Here is a 17,245-nt window from a genome sequence, read left to right as displayed (position 1 = left end):
GATAACTACATGTCAGAATTATCAAATGTTTGACATCCAATAGTGTGCTCTAGTGGTGTCGTTAAACAATACATACTTTTAACTATTTGTGTGCAACACATTGTGTGTGGTTGTGCAAACTGGTGCAGATTCTTTGTTTAAATGTTATATTCACACAAACTTTTGTCGTGGATACCGTTCTCGCAATCTTAATAATACATGTATCTATACCTTAATGTCACTCTCCCTTTCGTCTCTCCAGGGCCGTAGCTAGGGTTTTTTGGGAGGGGGGGGGAGGGGCAGATGAATTCCGCGCATACCTAAAATTTCCTGGACGTGGGTAAATTTCCCCCCTTTCCTGGTAACCTCTCCCACCATTTTTTTTCGAATAGACTTTGGGGCAAGTAAATTGGTTTAAAATAATTGAATTAAAATTATAATTATAATTGTTTTTATATTTGGGTTGCCCAATCAAATGCGACAAAATTTAAGTTAGATTTAGAGTTCTGTGTTTATAGAGGTCTTATTTTAGAAAATCGCAAATAAATTTAAAATTATTATATTAAAATCCCATATTTTATATTTAGAAATAATAATCAAAATTGTCCCGTAACGTTTCTGCCCCGAGTCAAGCCACTGGCATCCAGAGACAGGACTCGAGCATGATAAAAACTTCAAGTCAAGTCAAGTCAGCATACCTAAAACTCCTCGAGCGGTTAAGAAGAGGATTTGTTTTAAGATTTTATTATTTTTACCGCTAACTACGGGCCTGCTCTTGTTCACTTTTAGTACCAATATTCTGACAAAGAGGACACTTGCTTGCTTAAACTGTTTTAAAGGTTTAGGCCCGTCCAAGTCATGCCAAAACTGTGGCATGGCCAATGGTTAGGCTTGTGACAGGGGGGCACTGCATCTCAGCAAATCTGGAGATAAAGTATCTCCCCATTTGGTTCCTCTATTTGCTTCCATCTTCCGGATGCTATGTGGGTGTATACCAAACAAGTGGATTAAGACAAATTATCTTTCACCTGTTTTTGAAACATTGTTTAAAATATAAACTGGCTTATTTTAATTCCACGGTTTTAAGGTAAAGTTATCATTCAGTAATCAAATTGCGTCAGTTATCGGTTGTTGTTATCTAATTCAACCTTTGATTCGATGAATCGATGAGATACCACGTGAACACATCCACATTTGTCAAATCAATTAAGCGAGTCAAAAGTAAACGAACCCCCTTTATTATTTTTTTCTTTGTAAAGTAAAGTTTGTTTAGTTTAACGACACCATTAGAACACATTGATTTATTAATTATCAGTTACTGGATGTCAAACATTTGGTAATTTAGAGAGGAAACCCGCTACATTTTTCCCATTAGTAGCAGGGAATCTTTTATATGAACCATCCCACAGACAGGATATCACATATAATGGCCTTTGATATACCAGTCGTGGTGTACTGGTTATAACGAAAAATAGCCCATTGGGCCCACAGACGGGAATCGATCCTAAACCGACCGCGCATCAAGCGATCGTTTTATCACTGGGCTACGTCCCGCCCTTTTTCAGTGCAATTATTTGCTTAGCCTACATAGTCTTTCAAAATTATTGTACAGTGCCTCTGTTCTTGGTGGGGCGGGACGTAGCCAAGTGGTAAAGTGCACGCTTGATGCGCGGTCCGTCTAGGATCGATCCCCGTCAGTGGGCCCATTGGGCTATTTCTCGTTCCAGCCAGTGTACGACGATTGGTATATCAAAGGCCGTGGTATGTGCTCTTCTGTCTGTGGTATGGTACATATAAAAGATCCCTTGCTACTAATGAAAACATATAGCGGGTTTCCTCTCTATGACTGTGTCAAAATGACCATATGTTTGACATCCAATAGCCGATGATTATTAAATGTACTCTAGTGGTGTCGTTAAACAAAAGAAACTTTAACTGTTCTTTGTTGCTTTAATATCTACAGAGGCTCAATATAGCGTATTGATGTGACCAAGCTAGAATTTTTATGTTATTAAATGTTTGTAACTATATCCATCCTCAAATAAATGTTTTTTTTTTTTTTTTTTTACTATTGACATGATTTATTTATGTTTATTTTTTTTTTTTTTTTTTTTTTGCAACTGCAATAAGATAGACAGATTATGGTTCTGACATTTTGAGGGGTGTTTTGGCACAGGCATGTATGTATGATATATTATTGAAGTAATTAAGTCGACATACAGTTGAAAAGATAATTTATGTTCATTTTTTGTGGGAAGTAAATTTTAGGAACACATTCTTATAAATGTTCAGCATTTGGGACAACTGAGAGCATTGTGACAACTGATTTGTTGGGGTTTTCTTTTTACCTAATCGCGAATGTTTAAGCATTTACTTGTTTCAAAATGAAAGTTAAACATTTTAGGCTGTAAGGTGACCAAATAATTTGTATGTGATTATTCGTGTAGTACATCGAGAAATACAAATTTATGACTGGGCGTCAAAATCTACTATTTCAAGTAAGAAAATAAGGTTTAAACAAAAATGAGAGAAGACCAGTGGCGTAGGGATGGGAGGAGGGGCACGAGGGATGTGCCCTCCCTCCCCCCAATCAAACCTTTTTTTTAATGTAAAATTAAAATGTTTATAAAAATCATACATATGAACTGAACATACATACATAGTGTAGGAAATCCCCCCAGTATGGATTGTTCCCCACCTCCAATATAAAACCGTGGCTACGCCAGTGGAGACCAATTACCTTACCTTTAGAAATATGAAATGTTAGGTATAAAAATGTACTAGCTTATTACAAAAGAACAAAATAGCCTTTTAAAAAATCCAGTGATGTTCATAAAAATGTGCAGATTTACTCAAATGTTGGCCGATCACTGACCTCTTCTGTTTAGAATCTGGCTTCCTTTTTTTTCAGTGCAAAAATTCTTAACATCAGGCGCAAATATTTTGATAATTTTTTAATGAGTTTATGGACTTAAGTTGAGGTTGGAAGACAAATTATTGAAACATTTTATTGCATTTATTAAATACAAATGGATTGGGCGCAAGTTTTCCACTTAGGCCTACTAGCATATAATACATTATAATATCGGCAACAATATACATTTATATATTTGCAATCGTAAATGAGAAATAGTGGACTGTTCCAGAGAGAGAGAGAGAGAGAGAGAGAGAGAGAGAGAGAGAGAGAGAGAGAGAGAGAGAGAGAGAGAGAGAGAGAGAGAGAGAGACAGACAGACATAGAGATAAAGAGAGAGAAGGGTGGAGACAAACAACAATTAGCAAACGAAACGAAAACAAAATGTTAAAGTTTGTTTTGTTTAATGACACCACTAGAGCACATTGATTTATTAATTATCGGTTATTACCTTAAAACACCAATATTGACCATTGATTTCAGACATATATAGATAACGATTATATTTGTAACTTCAGCCATCTTAGTTTATTTTGTTTAAAGACACCACTAGAGAATATCGATCATCGGCTATTGGATGTTAAACATTTGATAATTCTAACATATATATAGTCTTCGAGGAAACCCGCTACATTTTTCCATTAGCAGCAAGGGATCTTTCATATGCATTTTCACACAAGCAGGACAGCATATACCACGGCCTTTAATATATAATATTACAAGTCATTAACTCACTAAGTCTAAGCTCTTACATAAACACTTTCCACCCTCACCCGCCGGTAGATCAAAACAAAATATTTTAATGTTATTTTCATGTTTACGTTTTTTCTTTTGCCCATGCGTTGATTCTTTTATATTAAATATTTGTTTAACACCTAACAGACAGGCTGAGTCATTCATGCATTCATTCATTCATGCGTTCATTCATTCATTCATTCATTCATTCATTCATTGTTTATGAAAATGTAATGGTTTCAGTTTAGTAAGTTTAATAAACAAACGCGACATGTCTATGTGGCTTGTGAATAAACGCACGATGGAATGTAGAAGTGTGGCATATTGTTTTCATTTCACATTCTTGTAATCATAAATTGTAAAATACTGTCATTATAAAATTGTACTCGTGGAAATGTAAAGATTAACATTTTCATTCATTAGGCCTAATCGCCGAGCTAATTAATACCACCAGCACGTGCATCGAATAAAGGAATGGAGTGGCTTAAAAGGAATGGAGTGGCTTGCCGCGCACGTGCTTCTTGCAATTCCCGGGAATTCACGAAGCTCTTACGCTATATTTCGGAGTGCCGCGGAATTGATCGCGACAGGCTTTTCACTGCGTTTTTCCGTAAAAAGAAAAAAAATCATCATAATATATTCTTTATTCTACCGAGTGACTCATCTTCGATCCGACTATACACATGTGTGTTGCAAAACACTAACAACAGATTTCTGACGCTGTCACGCACGCTGTCTTTCGCCGAAATGCTCGTTTTTTTTGAATGGCGAAAGTGGTGATATGGGCAATTTAATCGGGTTATTTGTATAACGGTAAATATGGTTATGTATATTATGATGAGAAGAACGTTAGGATGAAAAGCAACACATGGTTTCTACACAGTCGAGATACAGCAGTGTATCGCACACGTCGAGTTGACAGAATTAGTATTGGGATTACCGCCGTTGTGTTGTTGGCAGCGTCGACCTCTGTGTTGCGGTGCTCATGGCTTACGGTTATGCCCAACGTCACGGAATGTACCTGCATGCGTCGCTGGCACAGAACTCCAGCTACAACGTCGAAGAAACCATACAGGTAGGCCTAATGATAATAATTATGATTCTGATACATCATACAGTCTGCATCAGTGGCGGATCTTGGAGTGTGGTTCCAGTTATGATTATCCCGAGTTAGTGTCGGTTGACTCGTGCTAAAACATAATTTTATCATTCTTGAAGTAAACTGGGCTTTTTGGTGGGGGGTTTTCACTGTGTTGTGTGTGTGTATGGGGTGGGGGGTGGGGGTCGTACATTATTTTTCATTTGTCTTCACACCACCTTTAATACTAGCCAGTTTTCAGGATTGGCAGTATCTGACCCATCCCCATTAAAAACCACACTTACTAGGTCCCTCCTGACAAGGTTAGCTAATGATTTTTAAAATAATTTTAAATTTTAATTTTAAGTGATGGCTAACCTAGAGTGGAGTAATGGGGTGGGTGGGTGGGTGGGGGGAGAGAAACAATCATTGCAGTGATGTGTGTGTGTGTGGGGGGGGGGGGATGTGTCATTATAGGTATGACCCTCTAGGGAGTATTCTTATTTTTTTTTTTTTTTTCAGCAGTTAATAGTTCCTGCTAACAATTATTGTATATCTAGTTCTCACTGGGTTAAGTTCAAGTTAGGGTTCGAGAATTGACAAATGAGGTGGAGTCCGAAGGCAATGTTTTGGTACATCCACTACTCACAAAGTAATATTTTTAATATAAACATATGTATGTGTAATGATACTGTTATAGAAGACCCACCTGACATTAACCATGACTGAGACACCAAAAGCTGTGGTATGTACTGTCCAGTCTATAGGAAGGCACCTGCTGCTTTGTTAGCCTGCTGAGGCAGTGGCTTTCTTCTCTTTCTTACCAAATGTTGATATAACCATAAAATGCTAGATACCTAATGTCCATAGTTTAAAATGTGCCGAGGTGCTGTGAAACAAACATTCCTTTCCTTTCCTTTCCTGCCTGAAGCCTCTTCTACATGATTTCTTCTGGGCCCATGCTTATAAAACTTTTAGAGTCCAGACTCAATTTTAATGACGTCACACGTGTACAATTTGTATGGCATTGTCCTGACATTAGTGTCTCAGACTCTATTAGAGTCTCGAGTCAGACTAAACGTTTTATAAGCACCAGGCCTGGAACACCTCTGAAAAGATGTTCACATAAGCATAAGATATGGTGGTGGCAAGGGGGCAGCTAGCCCGAGTACTCTGACTGTAAGAGAGCTAGACGGACATTTGAACATAAATACGCTCTCATTACAGTCAGAGACCAAGCTATGTATTTTTTTGGCAATTCCTGACAACCAATAAGTTGGCACCAATCCTATGTTTGATGTCAAATACCTTTACATCAATCATTTTCGAGTTAACTGATATAAAAAAATCCACATACTAATCACTAATACACATACTACAGAAAGAAATCCGACAGCACCCACATTCAGCTAAGCTTCGGCAAACTCCGGACAGCAGTATTCTAAGTTCGCCGACCTATATCGTGACGTTGCGTCACATGATCGTTCACTCAGCCATTCTGTCTACTAGGCAGAATAGCCCAGTGGGCGATCACGTGATCTACGTCTCGAAATAGGTCGCCGAGCTTTGTAATTATGGCGACGGAGTGTCACGAAGCGTAGCTGAATGTAGGTGCTGTCGGATTTTTTGGAGTCAGTATCTGGATTAAAAATCCCATGCCTCGACTGGGATCCAAACCCAGTACCTACCAGCCTGTAGACCGATGGCCTAACCACGACGCCACCGAGGCCGGTATATTTTATTGAAAAATAACAATAGGTTTTGCTTCTTCTTTTTTTTTTTAGATAATTTGGCGAAATTTTCAATTCACCCAGAGCTAGCCTTACTGTATATATATTTTTTTCTGTGAAAAAAGTTCTATTATTAAAATACTGTATTTGGAAAAGTTATGACCTTTCTGTATATGAAACCCTAATTACAACATCCCTTAAAGTAAACAAACAATCTTGAGGTTCTCTTAACAGTAATATATAGGTATAGTAAGTGTGGTGCTGTATTTATGTTTCTTAAAGCGACAGCTCTAGGTTGTTAATGAGAAGAAGAAAATATTGATGTTCATAGAATCTGTTTGATCTAGAAAGCATTGTCTTCTCCAGACTTTATGTGGGCTGACACAAGTAATTAGTTGCCCAGTTTATCTAAACTTCTATATCCCTGAAAGATTGTTGTTACAACACTAACCTACATAATCGAGAGTCTTAATTGCCTGATGGCCAGGTTTGTGTTTCAATTTGCCAGAAATTTAAGCCAGCCACATCTGCTAGTTTCATTACATCAGGTTAAAAAGTTAACAGGTAACCAATGAGATGATGTTTGAATTATATATCCCATAAAGTCATCTGTTTTAACCATTACATGGCACCACACTACCATTTGTCCTGTCATTACTTGTTGTAGCAGCTTAATATTAATTTTTTTTTTTTTTTTATGAAGAAGTTCTTTTTCCTAAACTGGACTATATATAGGAAATAGTTCCTCATTAACAAAAAAAAATCATTTTTTTTTTAATATGCCTTTTAAAATCCTGGTTTGATGATCACAAGTAGGTTGACCTGTTGTATTTAAATAACCCATTGGTTTGAAGTTACTTGTTATATTTAATGACTGACTAAGTTAACAACTGTGCAAGTATACCTGCAGCATGAGTTGGTGCTCTGGCATGAGGGTGGCTAACTGAAATTTTTTATTGTCAGCCTATGTTGATTTTTGTGCTCTAGTGGTATTGTTATACAAAATAAACTGTTATCCAATGTGGTTCAGTGCCAGTACTGGAAGGCGAGCCCACAATTCAATTCAATTCAATTTATTGCAAAATACCAAAAAATATAGTGTTAGGAAGATAGTACTACTCCCTAAAACTAGTAGTCGCATAACTCCCTTCGATATTGATGTATTTTACCACATTATGTTTTAACATAAAAAAACTACATGAATTAATTAATGATGGTGTGGATCTGGCTCTCTCTCTCTCTCTCTGTCTCTGTCTCTGTCTCTGTCTCTGTCTGTGTCTCTGTCTTTCTCTGTCTCTCACTCTCTCTGTCTCTCTCTGTCTCTCTCTGTCTCTCTCTGTCTCTCTCTCTCTCTCTCTCTCTCTCTCTCTGTGTCTGTTTTTCTCTGTGTTGGGATAACCATATATATGTTAGAATCCAAACACCGGAGGTGTCTTTAAACATACATTCCACTCCACTCCGTTCCATTCTGATAGAGCATTGATAGCTGATGATTAATTAATCAGTGTGATCTAATGGTGTTGCTAAACAAAACAAACCATTAACTGTAGAATTAGCCTTCATATGTCTAACTTGGGCAAACAGCATGGGCATTGTTAGTGAAGTGCATATTATGCATTTTTGAATATTAACTGGTTATCACCACTTGTGTCAATATCAATATAGCAAACCTGATCGATTGTAACAGCTTGTTACAACAATAATTTATATGATCCTATCACTCTCAGTATGCGTGAACGGGGGGGGGGGGGGGGGGGGTGTGTGTATAGCTTGGTAGAGGCAGGATCTAGCTCGACTAAGTGCTAGCTTGAGGCGCTTGGGGTCGTAGGATCAAATCCCGTCTATAAATCTATTCTCTGATTGTTTTTCTTTCCTGTCCCAACCATTTTCCCCATGATTTATGTTTCAAAGGCAGTGGTATGTGATTTCCTGGATCTGTGGGAAAGTGTAAATAAAAGATCCCTTGCTGCTAATGGAAAAATATAGCTGGTTTCCTCTGAAGACTACATGTCAGAATTAACAAAAAAATTCACATTCAAGAGCCAATGATAAATTATTGATGTGTGCTAGTGGTGTCTTTAAACAAAACAAACTTTTAACATAGAGTGGTATGCATGTAAAGCTCTCAATGTCCGTTCTCTTCTACATGAGGTGCTATGTGTTGTACCTTGGTGGTCATTTGGGGTTTTTCCCTGCCACCTGATGGCCTCTGACTAATATTTCACTCATTTCTGCTATATCAGCTAATAACACAGTATTATTATTTAACATTTACCGTATATCTTCGCCTGTAAGTCGATCTCGGCTATAAGTCGAGTCCCTAATTTCAAGCCCTGAAAACTTATTTTTTTATTGACCCGTTTATAAGTCGACCCATGAAAAACTACTTATAAATATTGAAATATTTCTTATTTTCAGCACATGAGAACAATAATATTTGAACAAAAGAAAATTATTTTACAAACTTCGGTTTTGTCGTTAAACATTCAATCACGTTTTGTACATCGCAATATGATCAAACTATTCCAATCAAACTATCATTATTACATAGCATCAAAACGAAATATTCCCTTAGTAGAGAGTGAAAGCTGTTTGACTGTTACTGTATAGTACTGTACAGATGGTTTTGTGCACAGACAACAACTTTATTTATAAACACTGACAACAGATCACTACAATAAAACTGAAAGTATCACGTTTTGCCGCCATATTAATACATGTAAGGAGGATAACTCTGGAAAGTACACTGGTTTTTGTACCAAATGACGTGTGTCCCTATTGCTCTAGATAAGTGAACTGCAGAGATCAGTCTATTTTAAGGGAAAGCTTAGTAATATTCATGAAGTTAATCACCGCCAAAACATTGTTTGAACAACCATTAATGCCAGTGACCAGATTTCAAAATAAACTCAGGCAACAGGTAGTTAGTATTGTTTACATTTTTACTATTAGTTATGACTGTTAATTTAACTAAGTGGACTGTTGTCTTGGCATGTGAGTGAGATCGTACGCCTTTTCGCATAACCAAAACCGTTCTAATGCCAAAAAAAAAAGGTTATAAAAAATAAATGTGTCAAATTAACATATTTGAGTATAAATACATGGCATACTTCAACAGTAAAACTTGTAAAATAATCCCCAAAACAGTAATATTTTTTGGTGAAATTTTTTTACCCTCTTATAAGTCGACCCCCCAAGTTATAAAATAATTTTTGGGTGAAAAAAATTCGACTTATAGGCGAAGATATACGGTAGTGAAATATCTTAAAATATCAGTGAAATAAAAGTGTTATCAGTCACTCAGTGACGATAACACATTTTAGAGTGAAAATTTACTATTTCACTCTAAAATGTGTTATCGTCACTGTAGAAAGTGTTATCTTCATTGTAAGAAAGCCGGTACTATTTTGCTGCTGGCATTTTAAAAATAAAGGTAAATTGGCAAAAGTTACATAATAAATAGAAAATGTCATGTTTTTTTGTCATATATGATTTATATCTCATCTTGTGAAGTTTGCAAACTTCACTGGATGAGATATAAATCAGATTTGACAAAAAACATGAAATATCCTCTATATGGTATTTGCCGTCTCAGACACCTAAAGCTTAAAGACCAGCCTCGGTTACGTTGTGGTTAGGCCATCAGTCTACAGGCTGGTAGGTACTGGGTTCGGATCCCAGTCGAGGCATGGGATTTTTAATCCAGATACTGACTCCAAACCCTGAGTGAGTGCTCCGTAAGGCTCAATGGGTAGGTGTAAACCACTTACACCGACCAGTGATCCATAACTGGTTCAACAAAGGCCATGGTTTGTGCTATCCTGCCTATGGGAAGTGCAAATAAAAGATCCCTTGCTGCTAATCAGAAAGAGTAGCCCATGTAGTGGCGACAGCGGGTTTCCTCTCAAAATCTGTGTGGTCCTTAACCATATGTCTGACGCCATATAACCGTAAATAAAATGTGTTGAGTGCGTTGTTAAATAAAACATTTCTTTCTTTCTTTCCTAAAGCTTAAAATGTTCTGAGATGCCATTAACTGTCATTTTCCTTTCCTTTTATATAGTACATATATACATGTAATTGACCAGACGGAGGACGTAGGATTAAGTATATATAAAAGATTTATTATTTGCAGTTGCAGCCCATCTAATTAAAATTTTTAATTTCTTCACAGCATATTGTTTTTAAAATTTATTTTCTTTCTTTCTTACTCATGTAAGTTTTTATTTAAATACCAGTAGGGTCTGTGCTTATAAAAATTTTAGAGTCCATATTCAATCTCAAATTCGGTGGGCGGGACGTAGCCCAGTAGTAAAGCATTCGCTTGATGCGTGGTCAGTCTAGGATCGATCCCCATCAGTGGACCCATTGGGCTATTTCTCGTTCCAGCCAGTGCTCCACAACTGATGTAACAAAGGCAGTGGTGTGTACTATCCTGTCTGTGGGATGGTGCATATAAAAAATCCCTTGCTGCTAATCGAAAAGAGTAGCCCATGAAATGGTGACAGCGGGTTTCCTCTTATCAATATCTGTGTGGTCCTGACGCAATATAACCGTAAATAAAATGTGTTGAGTGTGCATCGTTAAATAAAACATTTCCTTCAATCTGAAATGACTTCACACACATGCTATGTGTATGGCGTTGCCATGATGTTACTGTCTCAGACTCTATTAGAGTTTCGAGTCTAGACTCTATAAAAGTTTTATAAGCATCAGGTCTGATTCTAAAATGTACTGGTCACATTAGTTTAAAGAACAACTAAGACCTTACAGCAAAATTTTACATGTTCCACAAATATGACTTTATGACATATTTTGTCATATGTGATAATTAACTGTACAACCTTTGTCTAATAAATATTTTCTTAGAAATATTTATGTTTTCTCAGAAATCTCCATGTTTTCTCAGAAATCTCCATGTTTTCTCAGAATTCTCCATGTTTTCTCAAAAATGGCCATGTTTTCTAAAAAATCCTGCTATGATTCTTCTGCAATCAGTAAATTGTCTTTTCGCACCAGTATGCTACAATTCCTGCTGGAAGAAAGTAACTGTGCACCAGATGACTTGAGCCTTTGAAGTGTTATGTGATAAACCAACACTGGTGGGTGGTGATAAGAAATGAGTCTGAGTTTAACGAACCATGGCTTAATATCAGATAATCTATCATCAGCATTTGCATGCCTCACTGCACTAGCGATATCATTGCAGGGTTGCAGTAGATCTGTACGAATAAATTTGAAAAAGTGTCACTTGTTAAGAAGTTCCATAAGGTTACTGCCTACATATTTATAGTTTATGTGCATGCCACCTGGGTTTAAAAAAAATCCTAGTGTTATGTTTTTATTACACTTTAATTGATATTTACTACCAAGACATGGATTGTTTGTCTTTTAAGGGCCATCCAACAATTGCATAATACTCTTGTGAAGGGTATAGAAGGTGTTGTGTACATTCAAACATATACACTAAACAGCATTATAGGGGAGGGAGGTGTAAAATAGGCCAATTTAGCATTACATAAAATAGTTTAATAGCCCTTTACTTACCAGTGATTGGCAGGTAGATACATCTAAGTTTAAAGTTAACTTTACAATGAAGTTAAATCCAAACACAAATGGTGAAGATGTAGACAAATACAAGATGTATGTTTGCTTTTTCAATAAAGACTATTTTAATTTCATAAAAAAAACTATTGAAAATACTGCATTCAAATATTATTTAGTTAAAAGGAAAAAGGACCACAAAGTCAACTTTCTGGAATACTATTGTAATTTTTGCAATGTAGACTGATACATACAGTAATATATATATATATATATATATATATATATATATATATATATATATATATATATATATATATATATATATACAGTAGAATCTCATTGGCTCGAACACTGTCGGTGCATCAAAGTTTGTTTGACCCATCGGGTAGTTCAAACCATGCATTCGGCCGTTGTTGGGTGCTTCTGTAACACAAAAATCAATCGGACCACCTCGCATGTTTCCGTAAAACCGGCTTAGACGAGATGATCCGATTGACTCATGAATTGTTTGGTGTTACTTGCAAGTTTCATTCATCTAACGATTACCGCATTACAATTGCAAGATAATTAACGACAGGTGCTAAATAAACAACATGATAAGCGTGAAAGGGTCGATGAAAAAATTATACATAAATTATTTTTTATATTTCTTTGGATAAACGTAGCCGTTCGAGCTAAATATGTTTAATTTTACAGTTCGGACTAATAAACTGGTTCGAGAGAAAGCTTCTGTTTGACCCCAGGGGTATTCGACCAATCAGCACCAAAATAAAGGGGTTTAATAGAGAGAGAAATCAGGACTTTATTCTTGGTTGGAGAATACTGATAGGTTCGACCGTAGGTCATTCGAGCCAGTGAGATTCTACTGTGTGTGTGTATATATATATATATTTATTTATTTATTTATTTATAGTTAGCAATTTTAGTATAAAGTGAAAATTTTATTATAAAGTGAACCTTTAATGTAGAGTGCCAGATACTCTACAGAAATATGATCTTAGAATCAATACCCCTCATTGAACCCATTAGGCTTTTTCCTGTTCCTGGACTTCAGTATCATGTTATATGATATTATATGGTATTATGATATGGTATATATATGATACTATGTTTGCCTAAAAGTCTATATAAAACATCTATTGGTACTAAGTATACTGTAATATGAATGGAGTATATAATGAAAGCTGTTTGACACCTACTAAAATTGGTGATTAAACAGTCTTTTGTTGAGTCAAAAAGCATTTTCTTTTTTAAAATTCAAAAGGGCATATTATCCATTTATCATCAGATTTATTAATAATTTATTTTTGTTTTCTATGTGATAAGACTTTTATTTAATTGGAAAACATTAATATCAGAATCATTATAAATGTTCTTGTTAGATATATACTGAACTGCAAAAGAAATGCGACACATGTGTGGCTGAGAAAATATGTTTCAATTTATTAATATCAAAGATAAATTTTGAAAAATCTGATAAAGTCAATTTATTGGATGCACTTTGACCACAGTCTCTGGGTCGTTTGCCTGTGTTCAGGTAGAGGGGGGATCCAGCACATCGAGATTGTAGGGCGTGACATGTTCAATACCGTGTATGTCCTCCCTGGGTGTTCAAAACGGCCATACACCGTCGGTACATGGAGTGCACGAGGCGGTTCACAAAAGCCATTGGCACCTGTGCCCACACCCTCAGGAAAGCTGCCTCCAGTTGCACACGAGTTGTCGGCCGTGGGACCACCTGGTTAAGCCGTCTCTGGATTTCATCCCACAGGTGTTCAATCGGGTTCAAATTAGGGCTGAGAGCCGGCCACGGCATGGTTCTGATGTTGTGCTGACGCAGGAAGTCCATGGTGATCCTGGCCATGTGGGGGCGAGCATTATCCTGCTGGAACACGTGGTTATGGTGACGCGTGAAGAAGGGCACTATGTGAGGTGTTAGAATCTGGTCAACGTAGCGCTGCGCTGTGATGCCATTCCCTCTGCCTGCACCCACATTTTGGAACAAATGGGGCCCAATTCTCTGATTCAGGCCTATAGCACCCCAAACCATGATGCTTTGGCCACCCCACGGGTCTCTCTCCAGGACACATGCATCTCTGTAGCGTTCACCCCTCCTACGCCACACCCTCACTCTGCCATCCGAGTTGGAAATGCAGTACCGGCTCTCGTCAGAGAAGACTGTCAACCTCCATTGTTGATGCCGCCAATGTTGGTGCTGTGTAGCCCACTGTAGTCGTGTCTGACGGTGGCGGGCGGTGAGTACAGGTCCTCGAGCGGGACGTCGGCAAAACAGGTTGTTGGCGGCCAGTCGACGTCGTACCGTGTCGTCACTGATGGGTCGCTGTCCAGTGCCAATGGTTGCGCGAGCTGTCATGCTGGCCGTTCTGAAGCGATCATGGAGGTGTTGCCGGTTGATGTAGCGGTCCTGCCTGGGCGTGGTCACCCGGGGGCGCCCGCTGCGGTGACTGTCTGCAGTGCTGTTGGTGTTGATGTACCGCTGCTGTAGACGATGGATGGTGCTGACATGGACATTGTAAGCGGCTTGCAATCGGCCGATAGCTTGTTTTCTCTGCGCTGCTGACAATCGGGTCATACCTGATGCGGGATTACGTGAATACGTGAATGCGTGAATACCTGATTACGAATGCCAGGAACGCGGTTCAAGTTGGTTTTTATACCCATAACCTCCATGAGATGCACGTGCATTTCGGTTTTCATGACAATTGTTTGCGACTGCCACCCACGACCTTCGAGACAGGTGCGTTTTGGCGTGTCGTTTCATGGAAAGTTGAAAGGGTACCTGCAATTTGGGTCTCGGTCATAAACCAGCATGTCTTGTAATATTGACAGTTACATCCCCGAAATAAATTGTTATAATTTACCATATAGAAATGACATTTAAAAATCTCGCGTTTCTTTTGCATTTCAGTATCACAAACAAATTCCAACAATTTTTTATTTTTTTCAAAACCCACTTTCAAGTTAAACATACATCATATATTGATATACATCAATAAAATGCAAGCAATTAATCAACCAAATATATATGCAATGTTGACATTATATCTAAACTTTTTAAAATTAATTTTCATAGAATGGACAGTATAATACATCGTGTTCTTTAAAAATCTTAAAGAAGTCTCAAGCAATTTACTGACATATTATTGTTACAAAGAGAAGAAAAAGAAGAAACCCCCTAGAATTACAATAAAATCATGGGGAAATGATGACAGCAAGTGACTTATCTACTGGTAGATCTACAGACTAAACCAAGGGACAAAGCCAACAGATGCCTGGGGCAGAGGGTCTCCCTTGGTATTATGTAATATTACTTTGTATTGCATCCTGTTACAGCCAGGCTGTTGTGTAATAGGTCAGATATCTCCCCTCCATGGGCAGGTTATCATATGGTCCAATGTGGCCCCTTTGTTGGGCAATTACCAAATTGAGACATGAAAGGGAATCTAAAATGGCACGGTAGGGGACATTTTTATTTGACACCATTAGGGGTGGAATTTATTGGAAATGATATCATGCAGTACTGGGTTAACTTTTGGTGTATAGCGTAGTAGTTAAAAACATTTGGAAAAATAAACTCAATTTTTGATGCAGTTGAAAATAAACAAAATTATATATATAGTTTGGTTGGCAGTTTTATTTATTTATTTTAGCTGGTATTTTTTTCTCCCTGGCTTTGCTCATGTAGTAAACAAATAACATTGGAAATTACAAACTCATTTTCAATGATCCAAGGCAGTTGTGGTCACTGGAATTTGTTGTGCTTGAAACTTAATTATTTTAACATAATTTACAAACCTAGCTGTATTTAAAATTTAGTTTTGAAGTCAAACTAAAACCCCATCGGTGGGCCCATTGAGCTGTTTCTCCAAACTGGTGTGACAAAGGCTGTGGTAAGTATTATTCTGTCTGAGATGATGGCTATAAAAGATCCCTCTTGCTGCTAATAAAAAAGAAGAGTATATAGCCCATAGAGTGGCAGCAGTAGGTTTCCTATTTAATTTAATTATCTCTGTGGTCCTTAACCATATGTTTGACACCAGATAACCATAGTAAAAATGTGTTATTAAATAAAACATAATACTTTGTTTCTGTGGAACTAAAAAGTCCCATTTTATTTTTAGAAAAAACAACGTAACATTTTTCAAAATCTTTCATGGTTACTAAGTTAAATTCCAGAAAAACAAATTCTGTATAATGACACAAAATCATTGGCCACTGACTGAGGAGGAACGGTCCTATATGACCCTCTTAATCCTGTTTTGAAGACTGGCGTGTATACTTTTATATAATACATTGATGTGATCATGGAAACCATATTGGGATGAATACATTACGCAATAGCGAAGGCATGTAGTACAGGGATGCTGAGGAAATAACTATTTACAAGGGGTGATGTTATGTATACTAATCACTTCTGTATTATACAAGTGACAGCTTACGCAGATGTTACCTATCAGAAATGCATGACCATGCTGCAAATTGATTGAATGCTGTCAGAGTTCACACATAAACATAGAATGCAATTAGTTCACAGCAAACTGCTAATACTATAGGATTTAGGTTGAGAAAAATCTTTAAATTAATATTCAGTTGTTATTGTTAGTGATTCGTCACAGTTTGTTTGAAAATACAGTGTGATTAAAACAAAAAAACCCTCAAAATATCCCAGTTTTAAAATGTGCTGAGATGTCATAAAACAAGCATTCCTTTCTTTCAGTGTTCCACAACTGGTGTAATAAAGGCTGTGGTATGTACTATCCTGTCTGTGGGATGGTGCATATAAAAGATCCCTTGCTGCTAATCGAAAAGAGTAGCCCATGAAGTGGCGACAGCGGGTTTCGTCTCTTAATATCCGTGTGGTCCTTAACCACATGTCTGATTCCATATAACTGTAAATAAAAGGTGCTTAGTGCATCGTTAAATAAAATATTTCTTTCTTTCTTTCCTTTCTTTAATTTTTCTGTTCACAATATTGGGCAAAATTTACTCCATCTCTATTCCATGCACAGGCTCTTATATCTCTTGTAATTTCACCAATTATTCTAAAACATCCCAGTTACACACACTACAATTAAAAGGGCACCAGTCGATTTCATATCTATCTATCCAGGTTGTGAAGCATAATAATTACATGGTTACTGAGAAAGTGTAGAGTTCTGGCACTCTGGGGAAGCAGTGCCATCAGATACGGAGATTATGGTACGACCGGGCTGCTAATGCACATTACAGACAACTGGAATC

The sequence above is a fragment of the Gigantopelta aegis genome, chromosome 4, assembly GCF_016097555.1.
Source record: "Gigantopelta aegis isolate Gae_Host chromosome 4, Gae_host_genome, whole genome shotgun sequence".
Taxonomy (NCBI): domain Eukaryota; kingdom Metazoa; phylum Mollusca; class Gastropoda; order Neomphalida; family Peltospiridae; genus Gigantopelta; species Gigantopelta aegis.
This window is presented reverse-complemented; position numbering follows the sequence as displayed.